At 43.2% G+C, this 21,266-nt stretch overlaps 1 protein-coding gene across 4 annotated transcripts in view; it reads right to left on the reverse strand.

Moving 5' to 3' along the window:
• Positions 1-21,266, reverse strand: part of LIFR (LIF receptor subunit alpha) — a 117,470-nt gene that overhangs the window by 74,292 nt on the left and 21,912 nt on the right. The window contains exon 1 of one of the 4 annotated variants that reach the window (XM_020869346.2): positions 3,210-3,498. The exons of 2 other annotated variants lie outside the window; for them this stretch is intronic. The gene's annotated coding sequence lies outside the window, so the exon portion shown is untranslated. Of the gene's footprint in view, positions 1-1,325; positions 1,357-3,209; positions 3,499-21,266 lie in introns of those variants that run through there. One more of the 4 variants, XM_070476603.1, reaches the window with a different exon arrangement.

Raw genomic sequence — 21,266 nt, forward strand, 5'->3', positions numbered from 1 at the left:
TCCCACCAGCCACTTTCTAATCAGAAACTCCAACCACACTGGCGGCTGTCTGTTCCCCTGGTGTGCGAGGCTCGGTCCCACCGCCTGGTCTTTGCACAAGCCATGCCCTCCGCGTATGTCATGCCCTCTGCCTCAGCCACCACTCCTCCAGATCTCCAAGAACACACTCAACTCTCGGTTTGAATTTCTTCACCTCAGAGAGGCTTCCAGAACTGCTTAGTCTAAAACAGCGGCCCCACCCTGCCCCTCTTTATCCCAGCAACCCTATTTTATCACTTCCCTAGCACATCTTACTCTCTGACCTTATTGTCTTTATTGCTTCTCTGCTTTTTATCCATCTCCCTCACTAAGAGGTGAACTCATTAGAATGGGGTCTCTGTCCTGTGCATTGCTACCTTCTCAGTCTCTAGAAAGTTGCCTGGTATGTAACAGATGCTCAGTAAATACTTATTTAAGAAGAACAAACACAGCCAATATTAGCAGTTTTGTACCACAGTGACAGGTATTAAATAACAAAGAAAAAACAAAAAACCTTAAACATGAAAAGGTTTCCCTGGTCATTTAAAAAAAGGATTATTATAGTTTCTTACATTAGCTCTAAAAACACTTTCAAAAATAAACATAATGGAAATATAAAGCTCAACAATGAATAATACTCAAATTTTATAATGTATTTGGCTCAACTGCTAGCTAGCATTAGTCTTACTTCTACAATTTATTGCTTTAAGAGCACTCTAAGAGACCTCAATTTTTAATTTAGAAAGGCCAAATATTTTCTAAAAGCATACTCCTCCTTAAGAGTTACGAGTAACCTTCTCCCAAAGTGTACAGTTTATAAACATATAGCAACATTAAAATATGAGATACCAGTGATCATTTGCAGAAGGCAGGGGTGTCGGTGCCTAATGGCAAACAAGTTTTACAAAACACAACCTGCCTTTACCTCCAACCTAACCAAAGGTATGAGCCTCTTCTCCATGTTCAAAATATTTAAACTCCTAAGAATTTTTCTTACAGATTACTCTTAAAATTTTATATCTGTTCTTCTATTTCTTTTGTTGAGACAAAGAGCTAAGGTGTTAATCAAGGAATGCCAGCTTAGTAACTGGCCCTGGTGCCTCACACTTCACCTTATGGATCACTTTGAAATTATATAAAAGCAAAGAGTGTACACTGGAGACAAGGGGCATTTATTTCCTGGAACATGATGCAAAGAAATGTTACCACTGCCTTTGGGAATAATTGAAATTCACTTAAAAACCTCAGAAACTAATGTTTTACAACAGTTCTACAGCAAAATAGTAGAAACAATCTACTACACATACCTCAATAAAGAAGAGGTTAAATAAATGATGGCTCATCCTTAATGGAGTACTCCGCAGCTGTTAGAGAATGAGACAGCTCTTAGGTACCAATGTAGAGACTGCCAAGATTTAGTACTCTGCGGGGAGGGAAGGGGAGGGCGGGGAGCTGGTGCAGAACAGAGTACACAATGTGTCCTCAATTGTGGAAAGACAAATAAAAAGAACACATACAAAATGTTTATACTAGCATAGGCTTTATCTGGAAAGATATACACAGGGTCCTGGGGAGAACAGGGTGCAGTGGAGGGGTGAGGGGTGGGGAGAGGAGATACACTTTTCACGCCATAGCTTTTTATACATGCTGAATCTTCTATAGGGCGCATAGGCAGCTGGTCCCACAAATAATGGTGATAAATTTTAATGTTATAATAATTTATATCATTGCCAACATATTATTGAACAATGACCATCAATAAGCGGAAGGTTTCAAAAATCACAGAAGTTCGTTCTCTTTGACAGCAAAGTTCCTGATCCTTATTTCCCAGAAAAGAATCCAACTCTCCAGTAATTAGAGGTGAGCTTGTGATCTCACCTATTACAAAGCAAATAAACCTCAATTCAAAGCTTGGAAGGGAAATTTAAATCGAGCTTGTAACTACCTAATGAAGTCTCCAAATCAACAGTTTCCCCTTGGCTATAAAACAGAAAGTCAACCTATGAAACAAGTAAGAGGACAGTGTTTTTAAAAACATACGCTATACTTAGGTTTCCTTTCCCCTGCCAGGCTAAGACAAGGAAGCCTCTGATATTAGTGAAATGTGATTTCAGATCTGTGGCAAAATCAGCATTTAAGGGAAGGGACAAGCATCATTTGCACTAAGCAAACGCTTTCACTTTTCTAGGAAGGGGAATTTGCTTTAAATTTAATTTAGGAATCATTTTTGGACCTCTGACTAAATGATACTACTAAGTCACTTCACTTTACTCCAAAACACATTTTTTTAATTAAATACAAATCTAAAACTGAAAACAAATCAGAAGGCAAACTTTAAACTGAAACCTTTCTATCAGAAAATGTATCTTAAATGAACACATTAAAAAATGCAGAGAAATTCATTTCCATACAAATGCTATTCAGTAGCAGCATATATGCTCTATCAATATTTGAGTGCAATAACAAACCCATACAAAAAGGAACACAGAGGTACCCAACCGCAAATAAAACACCTCATATATTTTTGGAAGCCAAAGGTGGGGATGAGGAAGGTGGAGACTAGAATCACATTATTCAAGGCGTAAATTCGCAACATGTGAAGTGCAGAATTTTCTGTCGGTCAGACTTAGGATTCCAGCTGTCTTTTGAAACGATGTATTTAAAACTGGAATCTGTTATGAAGCCTAAGTTTGACGGTCAACTCCTTAAACTCTGGATTCAATCCTTCGGATACAAGCACATAAAATAAAGGTAAATCAAATACACCATGAATACAGAAGGGACAGCGAACTAGCTTCAATGCAGAGATGAGGCACGGGGGTCACTCGGTCGATTACATCACTTAAGAAAAATAAAAATTAAAGCTCCTTCCCATCCCCCAGGTAGCCTGTGGCCTCAGAACTTCTGACCTACGTGCGGCAGAAGTTCGCGGCCGGGGAGTCGGCGTCCTCCGGGAGCCCGGGTGGCCCAAGGGCGCGGAGAGCGGCGAGACCTGGTGCGCCCCATCCCCCGCCTCGGTCACTCCTCTCGGGCGCTCCCGGACCCCGGGGCCAAAGTCGCCCAGAGCGCTGCCCCCGGCCCCGCGCCGGCCGCCAGGCGCCCGCGACGATGCGCCCAGGGGACCCGGCTCCGGGGTCTGCGGCTCCCATTCCCCACGTCTCGCGCCGCGCCCACCCGCTCCCAGTACTCACGGGCCGCTCGCGCGCCGCTATCTAGCCATCCTCGGCCGCCGCCCGGGGGCTGCCCGGAGTTCGCAGTCGCCCGTGGGCTGGAAGCGTAGAGGAGGGGGGCCGAACACCACCCGCCGCCTCCGCCGTCTCGCCTTCCCCAGTCCCAGCGCAGGGCTGCAGCAGGCGACCGCGGGCGAGGGGTGGCCCGCTGCCCTCCGCGAGCCCCGGGAGACGCCGCCGGCGCCACAGACGCGCGGAGGCAACAGTAACGGCCACCGCCACTGGCGAGACGCTCCAGCCCCGACTGCGGCGCGCGGGGGCGGTGCCTGCACGCCGCTCGGCGGGGGGCGCCGCTACCCGGGTCCCGGCCCCGCCCCCGGCCCCGCCCCGCGCACCCCCGCCGGAAGCCGCCCGCGCGCCCCCGCCGTCGCCCCTCGGCGGGGCCGCGCGCGTCCGGCGCTCGTCGCGGGGCCGCCCCCGGGAGCCAGAGGAGAGCGGCCGCGCGCGGGGCTCCAGCGCCGAGGGTGGTGCTTCCGCGGAGAGTCCCGTCGCGAGGCCCATCTCGGAAGGTCACGGAAGAGTCGGGGAGAGGAGCGGCCTGGCCCGTGCAAATGGTCGGGAAGGCAGGCCTAGCGCGCGGCGGCCCTGCGAGGAGAGCGGCTCTCGAGACGCTGTCAAAGCGCATTGCCTGGAGGAGAGGACGACCTACGGCCGTGTTTTAGCTTCCTCTGTAAATAACACTCGAAAACTAGCCTCTGCGCGGGGGCGCGGATGGTTGGGGGCGGGGAGGAAGGACAAGGGGAGCGATTGCTTAGATGTTATGAATAACTTAAAATGCTCCCAGGGCGGCGCTGCCACTCTGGGCACTTTCCTCCTGCCCACGCAGGGCTCGCTCGGCCGGAGAGGGCCTGCGGGGGCATTCGGAGTCATCTAGTCTTGCCTGCAAGGCGTGGTGGGCTTATTTGTGCGGAGAAAAAACGGATCTCTTAATGGGGTGAGATTTTTCCTCCTTGCATTGTTCCCATTTCCGCAGTTTCACTTGGCCTCGGTTTTCGTCCAGAGTAATGCACCAAATGTAATTAGCTGGAGAGCGTTTGATGGCGCAGAAGCATGGTTTGAAGATGTTTACCCTCTATGCCGGACGCGTTTGATGGTGTTCTCTTTAGCACAATTAATTTTGCAAAGTTCAGAAATGTGCCAGATGGAGCCCCTGGCACGCAGAGTCACAGAGCTCTGCAGACACACCTTCAATAGGAAGCCAACTTGTTTGTTTCATTTGTGATTTATTTGATGCACCAGCACACGGGCCAACGTGTTTTTATAAGAGACCTTTGGATGAAATTCCAAAGCAATTTCTAAATTGGCAAAACGAACCTTATTTTCTGAGGCAATATTTCCCTGTTGATAATGTAACTAAAAATGGGCAAAAAAACACCATCAGGTACACTGAAAAGTAGTCTCCCTAAATGAAAGTGTGTGTTTCACAGTAAGACATGGACCCCACTTGTGTTCTAACGGCCAGCTTCACCCATATGCGTATTTTAAACGCCAAAACTAATGCTTCCTATTATCTCTGAGACCTTGTTTACAAAACAGATTTCCAGTATGTGTACCTGAACCCCCGTTTAAGATGCAGCTTTTTGTGTTACCTTGGTTCTTGAGTCCTTGGTGGTTTGGGACATTTATCTCATTTTAGAAGATTTTAATGGATGAAGGGGTTCAACGAAGAGTCACAGGTGCCTGGAGTCTAAGAAAATTGTGATGTAGCCCCTACATGAGGTGGAGAAATTCCTTTTGTGGGGAAAAATCATAGTTAGTTTTTAAGCATATTACATAGAATGCAACTGTGACTTAGACATAGAAACTCTTGGGAGAAGAATAATGCCTAGCAACTATTGGATACACTCTATGCCTGGCATCATCCATCAGCTCTTTTAACCTGCACAACTTACTTGTGAAACAGGTACTGTTATCACACCTAGGGGTGCGTTGATGCAGATTTTATGAGAAATTTATGCAATTTGGGTGGTCCTTCCAAAGGAAAAGGAAAAACAAAACAATACAGCACACCCAAGCTGCTCCAGCACCACCCAACCCGAGGGAAAGTGACAAAGGGGAAATTGAAAGGGAAAGAGATCTCAGTCTCAGCTGATAGTGGTTAAAATATCTTACTTTTGCCAATGGTACAAAAACACGACCATGTAAATGTATTGCCTTGTCTCCTGCCAGGGACTTGGATGTGGGGCTGGAACAATGCCTTAAAGCTTGTGCTTTAATTAAATTCAGAAAACTTCTCTCCCAGTGCACACCCCCATATCATAAGTCAGGGAACTCAGGAACTTGACACAGTTTTCAAGGAGCACTCCAGGACCCACACCATACCGAGGTCTGGTTTGAAGAGCCATGTTACACACATGTTTCATGAGAAAAAGTAGATTTTATATTTCCAGAAGAAAGTAAGGGCTTTAAAAATATGTTAGCAATTTTCTGATTACAACCAGAAACTCAGTTTTTGCAGCACTTGATATGGTCCTGCTGAGTTGATAGTAGGAAATTTTCCTTAATGATTGTATAAAAGGTGGATTTTTGGATTCTTAAAGGAATTTCAACTTAATTTCAAGTGCCATGGATTGACACTGTTATTTCCCTTGTTATAGACAAGTCTGTTTTGTAAATACTATTTTATATAATAATTAAGTTTGTAAAAAAAAGACAGATATTGCAAATAAATATCAAAACATAAATTTGTGCTTGATGCTTATATTGTATAATATGAAGAGTCTGATAGTAATTCTTATTCAGTGTTTGTGTTGAACAAATAAAGAAGGAAATGGAAATGACTACATAGTTAGAAGCAAGAAGGTAAGTTGTATAATAAGCTAAAATTGAATGGGAATAAAGAAGCAAAATGTTGAACCTAAAGCACTTGTTGGGTAGCTCAAATTGATTTCCTTGTTAATTATTTTACGCCCAAGGTTTGTGTTCTTCTTCCTAGCTATTCTCCCTGCTTTTCTATTTTGTTCATTTCTTTCTTTCTTTTTTTTCGTAAATAAGATTTCATTTGAAATGTTTAAACATAAAGATAATCTTTAAGTGAAACAAAAATCATCACCACACCTGTAATGAAAATTTTGGAAATGAAAGGCTTTGTTCCTTGAAGAGATCCATCACTCACAAAAGCAGCAAATGTGAGATGATGGGGTTTTGTTATTAAATTACTCATATCTTGGCTCCCATGCGGGCTTCTTGGGATGTGTGATCTAACACGTGTGCTGTTATCAATCAGTGGGACAAGATATGGCTTTCTTCCTGGAAGAAATTTTGGAACCAAATAAAACTACAAATTAAGCATAGTTATTAGCCAGACAGTAGGTGAAATGAGTGATGCCATTCTTCATTTTAAGCATGACTGATAAATATAGACTTAAATTGGTTTATTTTAGAAAGTAGTTTTGGGCAAGGTACAAAACTTTAGATATATGACAAGATACATGAGAAAAATCAGCTAATTTTCTGTCCATGTTATGTTCTGAGTAACCAAAGTAGTTTGAAATGTGTGAGGGGCATGAAAAATGCAATAAACACCATGAAAGATATTATCTTCCCGTGATTCTGTTTGATAGTCTCTTTCAAATAGAAAGATTCTGGGGGTGTTATGTAAACTTTTGGTTTATATCCTCAGGATTGCCCCAACAAGATTGTATTTTGTCTTTTACTTATTTTTACCAAAGCCTTCTTCCAAGGAGACTTCAGGTGGTTTACAATGAAAAACACATTTTTTTTTTAAAGGAAAAGAAAAACTTCTGGCTAAGACAAACAATAGCATTTGAGCACAAAACTTAGCTCCAGGCTTCCTCACAACCAAATGAAGTAGGGGGAAATGAAGATTTTTGTAACTTATTGTTAAGTGCAAGGAATGGCAAAGTGGAGTTTGTTTTGAAGAAAGTCTTTCCTGGCTCACACTGGGAGAGAAATTTGTCATAAGGGTCTTTATATGATGGATATTCCAGAGTCTTAAGATAACAGGACACTACAATCCACATCAATGGTTTCAGCCATCCTTTGATGGCAGGGAGAGCCGACTTTTTTTTTTTCTCTCCTTGGTGGAAACATTTGAAATTGCTATCGTCGTAAGTGGAGAGACTCATACAGGGTTATTTTCTTTCTTTTAATACTGCCCCATTGTAAAGTAATTAGCCTCCAACTAATAATAAATGGAAAAAAAATACGGCCCTGTGAAGGCAAACCAAGGACATAATATCAAATCTTGGTTTCCCCAGTTTCTTTATGAAAAGGGCTTATTTAAAATACCTATCAGAAGGTGGCAGAGAAGACAAATCAATTAATTTCTATAAAGCTTCTTACTGCACTGTGTTGAACATGCTGCAGTTTTCCTCAGACAAGGTGTGTGTGTGTATAATTTTTCCTCCTCTCTTATAATGTCTATTATGGTAAATCATCTCAGATCCCTTTTGGAAGACTGCATGGAGTATATGCCTGACACAAAGTAAGCAATAAATATTAACTGCAAATTGTATCCTTATTACCACTTCTACTATCACTTCTCAGTCAATCAAAGCAGGTAGATGAGTCTCTTTGGGACTACGTGTGGTAGTTAGGCAGTTATAAATCCTGTTATCCTCAGTGGGTAAAGCTTAGAGATTGATTTGAGGAGCCCTGAGTAAGGAGGGTCCTTTCCCGCAACAGACTAACACTTAGCTAATTTCCTGGTAGAGCCAGGCTTCCCAGTGGCTCAGTAGTAAAGATTCTGCCTGCAGTGCAGGAGCCACAGGTTCAATCCCTATGTAGGGAAGCTCCCCCGGACGAGGGCATGGCGCCCCACTCCAGTATTATTGCCTAGAGAATCCCGTGGACAGAGAAGCCTGGTGGGCCCCAGTCCATGGGGTCGCAAAGAGTCGGACACCACTGAAGCGTCTGAGAACAAGATCTATCACCCCAAGAATCCTATTAAAATTAATCTTAAAAAAATTAATCTTACACTTCTGAGAGGTTAGACATCTTAAGCTGTTGAGGTTACCCCTGAACCAGAGCCTGGTACCCTGGTACCAGGCGGGGGTCCCAGGGATGTAGAAGGAGCCACTGAAGACCAGTAGCAAACCCTCACCTGGAATGAACCCTGCCCACTGCTCTGCTCTGCTGTGCTGCAATCTCCTTCCCTCCAGCCGAATACCAGTCAATTACTGTCTTGATTGAAACTTCACTTCAAAGCCTTGCCTTCCTCTCATTTTCTTGTTTTTCTTCCTGCCTCTTCTGTCTTCTCGTTTCTGCTTCTGTCTCCACTCACACCACGCATCTTATCTTTTGATCCTCCATCCCTTCAACTTGTAGCTCTTCTTTTTGACTTACCAAGCTGTCTCCTCTGTTCTTTCTTGTCTCGTTCTTTCCCTATATTCTTTATCTGTTGTCTAGAGCCATTGAGGGGCAAAGCAAGACATTCAAATTGACGCAATGCTATTCCATATAGTCCATCATAGACCCAGAATCCTGTGCTGTTAACTCTCAGTTGAGCTAATGGATCCTGCAAAAGAGCTATTTACTCCAATCTTGGTGGTGATATTAAGCCCATTATTTAATTTGTCCCTACAGTTACTGCACTCAGTGTGTTGCCAGAGGCATCTTGCACAGATGGAGAAAGAAGCCAAAAGATTAAGGAATTGAGCTGAGGTCAAGCCAGAGGTAGTGGAGTGGTTCGAAATTGGACCCAAATTCCTTAAATCCTTGAATATATTATTCTAACTAATGCACTTAATCCACAGCCTTCGATGTTCTGTACAAGACCAAAAAAATCTAAAACCGAAAGAGTTTTTGTTTCCAGTTTCTGACTGTGGAGAATTTTTAATGGTTACATATTTGCCAGAGAGCTAACTCAAGGTCTCTAACGCATCAGGTAGCTGAAAAATAATGAGTCAGTTATATAATTAATTTTAATAACTGCAGTGTCCCTGGGGTTTCCTCTGGGCGCCTCACCTGGTACCCTGCCTGGGTCTCACATCGGAAAACTAAAGTGGCCATCACTATGGAAGCTCCAGCCAATAGGGACGTTGCTGTTGATGATTTCCGTGCTGGAACTTAAGGTAACTGAGGACCACACTCTCAAAGGAGAAGTCCACAGCTCTCAGATTCTCTTCTGTGACATGCCCAAGAAATCTGAGGTTTCTGACTATTTTGTCTCATTACAGAATCTTACATTTAAAGAGCTGACAGAAACCTTAACACTGCTGAAATTAATATATCATCCAAATCAATCTCAAGTGCGTTTAGAATTTTGTTCTACCCACCTCAATAGGCCTAACATGGACTATATCAATTAATCTAGTCTCACTAGATGTTTTTTTCTTAACTCTAGGAAAGAGAAACAGCTGTACATGTGACCCTCAGGTTGGGAGATGAGTATTAATTGATTATTAGCATGAAAAGTCTCAGTGCAGGGCACTTTCTTTGTGTTATATGTATTAGTCCCACTGACAGATGACGAAACCAAAGCTCAATAGCAAAAGAAGGAAAATAACAAAGTTCTGAATTCCAGGCTAATTCAAAAGCTTCATTATTCTAAGTTAAAAGACATTAACTAAAAGTAGGGTTCAGAACACTTATTTGCTGGATACCAGCAATGAACGTTTATTGAGCACTTAGAGGGTTCCAGGTTATACCAAGTTGTTTCATGCTCCCTGTAACCTAGTCAGTTTCAAGGAGGGCTGTCATTTACAAACAGGGCTGCATGGATGTTGACAACAGTTTATTTCAAACCACGGCAGTGTGCCTCCAACTCCCACACTCCTGACTCCTGGGCTCTGTGTTCCGCTATCAGTGCCAGCCTGGCTGCTCACCCCTGCACTGCTTCCGGTTCGTTGCTGCTGCCGTCGTTTTGACCCAGTGCTTTGCAAAGCCCTTGTCGGTCCGAAGCCACGCTCGGAATGTTCTCCCATCTCTCCTGGTCCAGTTTGCTCCTCTCCTTTGCCTCTGTCGGCATGAACCTCTTTCTCTCATATACCCCTGTTTCAGATTTTCTTACTCACTGAGAGAGATGAACTGCTATTTTTTCTGGGTATCTGGTTTGCATTCTGCCATCTCATGCAGGACTGTGTCTACAGGGCCCGGCCCATCCCACCATCCCCAAGTTTCTCCTCTCTGCATTGAGACCTCATGATCAGATTTTCACACTAGCATCTACCTCTGTGGGGTTACTGCTTCCTTAAAGTGAAAGTATCTCTATACTCAGAACCCCAACAGCCAGGAGCACCCCAGATACTTCCAATGGATTTAGAGAGAATGTTGCTTTTGCCTATGCTTTCCAATGGTATTTTTACTTCACATAGAGCAGTTTTGTTAGGAGTTTCTTAGAATTACCATATAATTAAATTTGTTGAGTCCTGAATTTTCAATACGTTTCCATCTTTAGAAAATAAGAAATTTCAGTTAAAAAACAAAGAAGATCAGTAATTCACAGATACAGTTTTAAGTATAATAGTCATCCATGAAGAGAGGATGAGATGCTTGGACGGCATCACTGACTTGATGGACATCAGTTTGAGCAGGCTCTGGGAGTTGGTGAAGGACAGGGAAGCCTGGAATGCTGCAGTCCATGGGGTAGCAAAATTCGGACACAACTGAACAATTGAACTGAACTGATTGTCATTTTTAGATTTTTAAACTCAATATTCAACACTTACTCATTGAACGCTTACTACATACAAATGTGAAGGTTACAACAATGAGCGAAACAAAGCCCTTATCCTCATGAAATTTGCATTGTAAGACTCTTTCAAAACACAGAATGTAATTAATTTCCTATTAGTTAAGTATTAACTAATAGAAATTACGTTGCGGGTAGCTCAGCTGGTTAAGAATCCACCTGCGTTGCAGGAGCTAAGTTCAATTCCTGGGTTGGGAAGATCTGCTGGAGAAGGGATAGGCTACCCACTCCAGTATTCTTGGGCTTTCCTGGTGGCTCAGCTGGTAAAGAATCTACCCACAATGTGGGAGATCTGGGTTTGGTCCCTGGGTTGGGATGATCTGCTAGAGGAGCCTGGAGGGCTATAGTCCATGGAGTTGCAAAGAGTCGGACATGACTGAGCAACTAAGCACCGCAGTTTTCTATTGCTTTGTTTGGGCTTTCCAGGTGATGCTAGTGGCAAAGAACCCACCTACCAATGCAGGAGATGTGAGACATGTGGGTTCTATCCCTGGGTCGGGAAGATCCCCTAGAGGAAGTTATGGCAGCCCACTCCAGTATTCTTGCCTGGGAAATCCCGTGGACAGAGGAGCCTGGTGGGCTACAGTCCAAGGGTTGAAAAGAATGACACAACTGAAAACCTGAGCACAGAGTACATTACATAACCAGACTGAGTTTCACATCTAAATGCTTAAAGCCTTAACATTTGATTTCTCAAAGGCCCAAGGTTAATTACAGCTCATAAAAGTACTAGAAATTAATATACACTATCTAGCCTAAAATATATAGGGAATTTGTTATTCATTTGATTTTAAACCTTTTTTTTATTGGCTAAAAAGTCCAAATAGGCATACATCTCAGTTGGCTTAAAGTCAACACTTTCTTCACTTTAGACATTTTCTAGGTTCTCTTCAAGAGTCAGTGAACCAGAAAATGACTGTGGGCTTTTCCCCCCAGTCACTAACACACAATAGGTCTACATATTATTTTTCTTCTCAGTTCTCTTGTTCTGTCTCTAAAGTCTGGTTTACTAGTTTCCAAAGATGTTAGAAGGTTAATTAGAGCTTCATGAAAATAAGGGACTCCTGAATCAACAAAGTTTGGGTGACAAGGAGTTATATAATGTGATATGATGCGATGTAAGAATACAATATAATATAATATACAGTGTAGAGGATACTGCCCAAGATTCATTCTCCCATCTCTCAGTAACAGTACCCTGATTTCTGGTTAGGGAGCCACTCCCCCTCCATTCTTACTCTTTCAGTTCTGGGGGTCCATTCTCCATTCTTTGGCTTTACAAGTGATCATAAGACAAGTGAGGTATTCCTGGGTATTTAACAACTCATTCTCCAAAGAAAAAGAGCCTTGATTTACCGCACTTGCCAGTTTCCATGACGTAAATACTCCCACTACGGCCAATGTCAGGCTACCAAGTGAAATCACTGAATGTGGAGTTGGAATGAGAGGCACACAGTTGAGTTGTGGAAGGCTTAGGCACACCATATCAGATACACCCAGACTCAGAATCAGAACACTTAGCCCTCGGGGCACATGACTCGAGCCAGACCAACTCCTTAGGCCCAATTCCTTGAAATATTTTGGTGGGAGAAAATTGTTGTGGAAGGCATACTGTCTTTAGCTAGGTTTGCTGACTGAAGGACCTGGAACTGATTCTGGGGTGGGTCTCCTGCATTGCAGACAGATGCTTGACCATCTGAGCCACCAGGGAAGCCAATCTGCTTGCCATGTGGTCCATTTCGAAGGAGGCTCGCTGAGAGTGCAGTCAATGCAGAGAAGAGAAGGGCAGAGAGGTGAAGAGAGACCAAGTTCTGATATCACACTTCGAGTCCCTGGATCTGTACCAGTCTGGACTTTGCAGTCATATGAGTCAACAAATCCCTTTTCCCGGCCTTCATTTCTTTCTCTGTCTGTCTCTGTCTCTCTTCACTTATTTTTTCTTTTAATACATCTGTTTGCACTGGGCTTCCCATGTGGCTCAGCTGGTAAAGAATCTGCCTGCAATGCGGGAGACCTGGGTTCGATACCTGGGTTGGGAAGATCCCCTGGAGAAGGGAAAGGCTACCCACTCCAGTATTCTGGCCTGGAGAATTCCATGAACTGTATAGTCCATGGGGTCTCAAAGAGTCGGACAGGACTAAGTGGTTTTCACTTTCACTTTTCTAAATTGGGTTCTATTCTTATTTTCAAAGAGAGACTCATTAGTCTCTCCTGAGATTAACATTTCCCAGAGCAACCTGGGAACTGCTCTTCAGGTTCATCCCCCACTCCCTCCCATTCACTTTACAGGGTACTGGACACTCTGAGGAAATTCCTCGTCTCTGTCTTTACCTAGAAACTTAACTTGGTAACCGTCTTCCAAACTTCTGATGTAACTGTTCTAAAGACAGTTCAGACTCTTTTTGCATATAGGGTTATCGTTACCATCTTACTAAATTCCATGTATATGTGTTAGTATACTGTAATGGTCTTTATCTTTCTGGCTTCCTTCGCTCTGTATAATGGGCTCCAGTTTCACCCATCTCATTAGAACTGATTCAAATGAATTCTTTTAATGGCTGAGTAATATTCCATGGTGTATATGTACCTACAGCTTCCTCATCCATTCGTCTGCTGACTCAACGTATTCAAAATGAAACTCATGTTTTCTACTGAAAGTACACTCCTTGTATGTCCCTGATTTTCATTAACTTCTGCACAAATTATGTTCCTGACTAGGGATACAACAGAGACGAACACAGTGTTCTTGTCCTTACGGAGCACTCACGCTAGAGAGAGAAAAGCATAGCAACAAACAGGTTAAATAATACAAAGTCAATGTCAACTTGAAATACCTGCTTTGGGGAAAAAAAAGTGCGTTTCAGGGATAGAAAATGACAGAGGTTGATATTCTAAATGCGGTAATTGGGCTGCTCCCAGGGAAGGAGTTTTTGAGGAAAGAGATATAAATGAGGAATAAATGAGAGATGTAACCTTGGGAATATCTGGCGACAGTGGGATATGGTTGCCATGTTCCAGAAATGAACAGAGGCCAGCGTGGTGGAGCATGGAGGGGTTGGGGAAGCATCAGGGGGTCAGACTAGGTAGAACATTGTAGGAAGGATAAGGAGTTTTCATTTTCTTCTGTATATGATGCCTCTGGTGTATGTGTGAAGAGGGGATCATTTCTATGATGATCAGGAAGAGAAATAAGGAGGTCATTAAGAGGTCTTTGACAGTTATCCAAGGACGGCATCAGGCTTCTCAGGTGGCCCTAGTGGTAGAGAATCCCATGGACAGCGGAGCCTGGTGGGCTACAGTCCATGGGGTCACAAAGAGTCGATATGACTGAAGTGACTTAGCACACAGAGGGGACAGCGTGCTAGCTTAGACCGTCAAGCTTCTAGCTACCTTGTTTGGGCATCTTCCTTGACTTGCCTTCTCTTTCACTTGCTACATGCCCAGCTGTGGGTTTTATTCCTACAGAGCTCCAGCAGTCATCGGAAGCAGGTGGAGTTTCCCAGAATGCAGACTTTAAGGTAGGACGGAGGAGGCGAATTAGGGAGAGCTCTTAGGATAATGGCCTTTCAAAGAGAAAAGGAAGGGGGTGGGACTGGGCAGAGAAAGAATTTCAGCAGCAGAGTAGGGAGTTCTGAAGCTGGGATGATCCTTCAGAGCTGTTCCCAGCTGGAGTGAGAGATGACGCCTTTATACCCCCGCAACATTTAGTCATTGGATGCCAGTCATTCCAGGAGGAAGGCATGACCCTAGGTAAAGGGGCTTCACAGCTGAGGACTCTCTGATGGCATCATTCCCAGTGACTAGGAGAGTAAGACTTTTGTATACCATATCACAATATCCACCAACCCGGCCCTTTTTACATTTGTCACTAAAACTTCCCTGAATTAATTCCTCATTCCTCCTGCTTAGGATAGAGCCCGCCATGCTATCTCCAGAATTATACTCGAAGTAAAAGTCACAGTGGGCTTCCCCGGTGGCTCAGCAGTAAAGAATCCACCTGCTATGCAGGAGCCTTGTGGGAGATGCTGGCAATTAAACAAGAACAAAATCCACCTAGGTGGCTCAGTGGTAAAGAATCTGCCTGCCAATGCAGGAGATGCGTGTTCAATCCCTGGGTCAGAAAGATCCCCTGGAGGAGGAAATGGCAACCCTGCTCAGGTATTCTTGCTTGGGAAATTCCATGGACAGAGGAACCTGGGGGCTACAGTCCACGGGGTCACAAAAGAGTTGGGCGGGACTTAGTGACTAAACAACACAACAACAACAACAACATCCTCACGGGACTGTTGCTTGAACTTGCAATGCTCTCCTCCCACTTTATCTGTTAAAATCCATCCCTCAGGGTTCACTCAAATTCACCAGAATTTCTAATCTAGTCATCATTCCATTTGGCTGGGAGTGAGTTGCTTGTTTTTGAGCTGGGTAAGCAGGGCAATGATGTCATCATTTTACCCCTCCTCCATCCCCAGCAACAGCACAGGGCGCTCCTCATAAATGTGGGGTGACTTGTCTATTTCAGCTTCCACCAGTGGCTAAATGATACCCTGCGTGGCAGCAGCACAGAGGGCCAAGCAGAACTTCTGGATCTCTACCACTTAGGTTCAAATTTACCTCCATCACTTACTAGGTCCATAATCCTGGGCAAATTTAACCTTTTATGCCCCAGTTTGGGCTTCCCTGGTGGCTCAGAGGCAAAGAACCTGCCTGTAACGCAGGAGACATGGGTTCAATCCCTGGATTGGGAAGATCCCCTGGAGGAGGGCATGGCAACCACTCCAATATTCTTGCCTGGAGAATCCCATGGACAGAGGAGCCTGATGGGCTATAGTCATACATGACTGAGCATGCAAGAACACCCCAGGTTATCCATCAGTGAAATCCTCATTTTTATAAACATAACACCTACTGCATATGATTATTGTCAGGAATAAACTAGTATAACTAGAGCATTTAGAACAGCGGCTCCTACTTAATAAGCACGTGTAAGTGTTGGCCCCTATTAGGGCCTGTGCCACACCAGTCCCCTTGTTGACCCATGCTCACCCGTGGTCATCAAAATGGCCACAGAGGAGACCACTGCCCTCTCTAAGCAATATATACTCACTGAAAGGGCCTTCACACAGCTCTTCCGCAGGGATATCTGTTAACAGAGCTCTTGTTTTTCTCTTATGAACATTGCTTTAGTAAGTGAAGAAATTCTTGCAAAATGTCCTGGAATTCTCTGCTTTCCTGGGGCCCTTTCAGTCTGGACTCTGACCTGGTTTTATAATGAAGATTATGCACTTTTCCAATGTTGCAAGGAAAAAAAAAGCAACAAAGCATCACATTTATAAGTGGATAGATTCAGACACTTTTGACCTGAGAAGAACTTTAGAGATCACCTAGTCCTGGAATCAAGAAAACAAGGAAATTATGTGACTTGTCTAATCCATACAAACTTATCCAAGTTATTAAAGGACGAAGTTACTCAATAACATTATTCAGTTTCTGTCCAAAGATGCTATTTTCTTTAGCATATATAATTCAAACAAATGTAGATCTAACTTGCTAATTCTCCATAGTACAAAAAAAGAAATCTCATTTATTTCTCAGACCTACTGTTTAATTAAAAATTTCTCCTTGATTTGGTACAATACCTAGTGGTTTCATAATTAGTTTTTCTTGTGAGAACAAATAGTAACCATTATCATTCTTTCAGTTATGTATTCATTCATTTACTCAAAAGTTATTTGTGAAGTGTCTTTTATGTACCAAGCAGTCAACTGAAAGTTGGAAACTTTTAAAATGAATGAGCCCTAGTGTTCTGTGACTGGCCCACATCTCTGGGATCTGTGTGTCTGCTGGGTCATTCAGATTCAAGCAATTTCAGAACACGGGTTCAGGCTCAGAACTGATTGTTAGCAGCCAAAGGTTAACGATCGTCAGTCACAAAGCCAGTGTTTGGATTCAGAGCAAAGTTGCCATATATACAACCAATTCTCATTAAGTAAGAATTGTTCTCTAAAACAAAAACAAAAACAAAAACAAATACTGTGGTACTATGGACTGGTCTCTGCCTACCTCTCCCTCTCTTTTTCTTGCTGATGAAGCTCCACAAACACCAGGACCAAAAGAGATGACATTCTAAATTTTGTGGTACAGCATCATATTATTACAACACAATTATCAATGCAGATATTATTATGTTCCTATAATAATAATGTTAGGGTAAAAAAATTCCATGGTCACCTCAACTTGGAAAATTCTGGGTGCATAACATTAAAGAGGTTTCTTGTAGTGTGCTTTATTTCTGGAACCTTTAACATGCTGACATGCATTATGGATTTCTATGAGGAAAATAAAGGATTTGACCTAAGTCAAACTAACTTGCCCATGGAACCCAGTGTTGGGTTCCCATGTACATTGTCTGTGAATATGTCTAAGCCCAAGGTCAGTTTAGTAAGTTTCTACAATCCACCATCCATCAGGTAATTGCTTTTTTCTAATTAAAAATATCCTTGTATAGTTTAAGCCTACTTTTATATTCTATATTTCATGTTACATTTTAATATTTTTTATAGAGAAAAAAAACTCAAAGTCATCTGTGTGAGAATCTTATCTGTACTTGAAGATCATTATGAAAGCACCCCTGGGCATTGTGCTACTAGCTGCTGATGCAGCTCCCATGGCAGTCATCTCCAATTCATCACAGAACTCTTCACCCAAGTGAAGTTCCACTCCAGTCTGAAAGGAGGCTCAGAATCCTTCTCAAAGCCTTGCTTTAGACAACAGTTTCCAGTCCATGGAATTTAGGCTGCTGGATTGAATTGATCTTGCCTTCTTTGTTAACAATATCCATTCATTACAAGGTACCTACTATGTGCCAAGTATTTTGCAAGTTCTCCTACTGAGAATCTCTCACTTCACCTCCACATGGACTGGTAGCATCTCACACCCAAACTATTTCAATCACCTCCTAACCGATCATACAGCTCCCTTCTGCACTAAGAGGATGATCTGAACTACTTCCATGGTCTCCAAGGCCTGCAGGATTTGAATCCTGCCTCAACGTCCTTGGCGGTCCAGTGGTTAAGACTTCTGCACTTTCAATGCAGTGGATGCGGGTTCCATCCCTGGTCAGGGAACTATGATCCAATATGCCATGAAGGACTTCCCTGGTGGCTCAGATGGTAAAGCGTCTGTCTACAATGCGGGAGACCCGGGTTCGATCCCTGGGTCAGGAAGATCCCCTGGAGAAGAAAAGGGCAACCCACTCCAGTACTATTGCCTGGCAAATCCCATGGATGGAGGTTCCTGGTAGGCTACAGTCCATGGGGTCGCAAGTCGGACATGACTGAGCAACTCCACTTTACTGCCCCCAACCCCTGTCTCTACTTCTATCACTCGCCTGAGATGTAGTCATGGAACCACAGCTGGATTGGCAGGTCTGGAAGCTCAGCCATCTCAGTACACTATTAGGAAATTGAATCATGTTAAGCCACTCACTAGAGGTGAATGTGCACCACACACGCTAATTCATTAATTTACAGTGAGAAGTGGAGCAACCCAACCAACTGGAAGTTTGTGTTGGCATATTTGTCACCTCTTTATGGAGGCTATAAAGAGTAGTCACTGAGAGCTTTTGGGCTGGAATCAGACTGCCTGGGAGTGAATCCTGCCTCTGTGCTCACTAATGGTGATTTCAGGCAAGCGGGTTGGTGTGTCTTCAGCGTCTATTTCCCTATCAGTAAAATGAGCATAATAATAAGAATGTACCTGCCTGGATTGTTATGATGAGGATTAAGTGAGATTATATACTTGGGCTTCCCAGCTGGTGCAGTGGTAAAGAATCTGCCTACCAGTGCAGAGATGCAGGCTGGATCCTTGGGTCAGAAGAGCCCTCTGGAGGAGAAAATGACAACCTGTTCCAGTATTCTTGCCTGGAGAATCCCATGGACAGAGGACCCTGGTGAGCTACAGTCCCTGGGGTTGCAAACAGTCAGACAAGGTGAGCACACACACATACACTTGTTACACTCTGCTTAGAACAGAGGTTGGAGCATGAAAGTGAAAGTGAAGTGGCTCAGTCGTGTCTGACTCTGCAACCCGGTGGACTGTACCCTATCAGGCTCCGCCGTCCATGGGATTCTCCAGGCAAGAATATTGGAGTGGGTTGCCATTTCCTTCTCCAGGGGATCTTCCCAACCGAGGGATTGAACCCAGGGACCGAACCCGGGTCTCCCGCATTGGAGGCAGACGCTTTAACCTCTGAGCCACCAGGGAAGTTGGAGCACAGGAACATAATAAATACTTGTTCCCAGAGTGGAGATCTAGCTAAATTAAGTTAATATCATAGCAAAAGGAATGAAATAATGTTAAACAGATTTGTTTCAAGTTGCATTAACCTTGTATATTACTATTTCTGTATTCATCCATTTAATAGTTATTGATACCTAAGTAATTTCAGATACTACCAGATTCACTGGGTAGTCCCACATCCCATAAGTATAAATAAATTCTTTGATAGATATGGAAATGCAAATGCACAAATTAATCTATATTTTTGCACTTAACTAATTTTGTCCATTTCCTGACCCCTAACTCTCCTTACTTTCTGTTTAAATTTTTAAAAAATCAATTGATGTCAGTTTCATCATTTAAAAACCCTGTCTGCCCCTTCACCCATCGTCCCCCTCCTTCACGTGCCTTCTGTCTGCACACTCGCCGTCCCTTTTCCTTACACGTGCCAAGTTCCTTCCCTCCTTAGAATTCCCTCATGCTGTTTCATCTGCCTGGAATTTCTCACCTCCAACTCTTGTCCTGGCTCATATCTGCTTGGCCCCAGAAAAGCCTCCCTGGTGCCCAGACTAGGTTAGAGCCCTTCATTGCATTTAGCCATGATTATAATCAACTGATCATTGTTTACTGTATTATTCCCAGTAAAATCAATGAGGACAGGACCGTTTTCTAGTGTTCACCACCGAGTCCCCAATACCCTGAACAGAGGTAGATATTCAATCAATAGGTGTTGAATGAATGAATTTAGTCTTCTCAACAATCTATATTTCCTGCAATGGAAAAGTCAAAAATTGGAGCTGCCAAGTGATACACCCAAGTCACACAGTCAGGTCTTTCTGACTCCTATCCAAGCCCCTTATTACCCCACACGACTGCCACTTGATTTCTGCACACTACATGCTTATCTGCATGCAATTATTCTCCATAAGTTTAACTACACTCTACTTTGCATCCTTGTTGTCACAGTGTTTTCCATCCTGGGATCTGGACTTTTTCTTTCATTCTTGAACCAGTTCAGATCTTCCCTGTCATATTTATACAACTTACTGCTCTAGCATATGCTACATTTCATTTTACTCAGAATTCTTTTCTCTCCGACAACCTTGCAATTCCACTCTTAGATGTATACCAACCAGAAATGTGTGTGTTGCCAAAAGTCATGCACTATAATTTTCATAAAGCAGTACTCATAATTATCCCAAACAAGAAGTTATCCAAGTGCCCATCCAAGTAGCATAGACTGACTCTTTCATATTCACACAATGGCATATAATATAATGTCATATAATGTGCCAATGAGAAAGAATGATTTACAACTTTGCATGACAACATGGGTGAATCTTACAAACGTAATGTTGAGGGGGGAAATGTCAAGTACATGTTATTAATATATAATTCTATTTATAAAAAGTTCAAAGGCTTCCCAGGCAGTTCAGTGGTAAAGAGTCTACCTCCCAACTCAGGAGACATGAATTTGATCCCTGGTCTGGGAAGATCACACATGCTGCAGAACAACTGAGTCTGGGCGCCACAACTATTGAACCTGTGCTCTAGAGGCTGGGAGCCACAACTACTGAGCCTTCATGCCACAACTAGTGAAGGCCATGCTCCCTAGAGCCTGCACTCTGCAACAAGAGAAGCCACTGCAATGAGAAGTCTGTGCGCCGCAACTAGAGTGTAGCTCCTGCTCGCCGCAATTAGAGAAAAGCCCACATAGCAATGAAGACCCAGGACAGCCAAAAATAAATAAATAAATTCAATACTTAAAAAGTTCAAAAGTCGGCAAACTATAATATTACAAGTCAGGATAGTGGCTACTCTTGGAAGACTAGCAATTAGAGGAGAGGATGAAGATGTTCAGGGCACCAATGATGTTCTGTTTCTTGATCTATGTGCTACTTAGGTATCAGTGTTTTGCTTGCAAAGATATATCAATATGTGCATTCATAGGGTGTATACTGTTCTTTATGTATATTAGACTTTAATAATAGGTTTTATGAAATGACTTCGTATCTGTTTGTTTCTGACAACTTCAATTTACAGAGGTCAGTTTGAAATCTAACACTACTGTCCAACATGCTTCCCGC

Source organism: Odocoileus virginianus, chromosome 14 (genome assembly GCF_023699985.2).
Source record: "Odocoileus virginianus isolate 20LAN1187 ecotype Illinois chromosome 14, Ovbor_1.2, whole genome shotgun sequence".
In the NCBI taxonomy this organism is placed as follows: domain Eukaryota; kingdom Metazoa; phylum Chordata; class Mammalia; order Artiodactyla; family Cervidae; genus Odocoileus; species Odocoileus virginianus.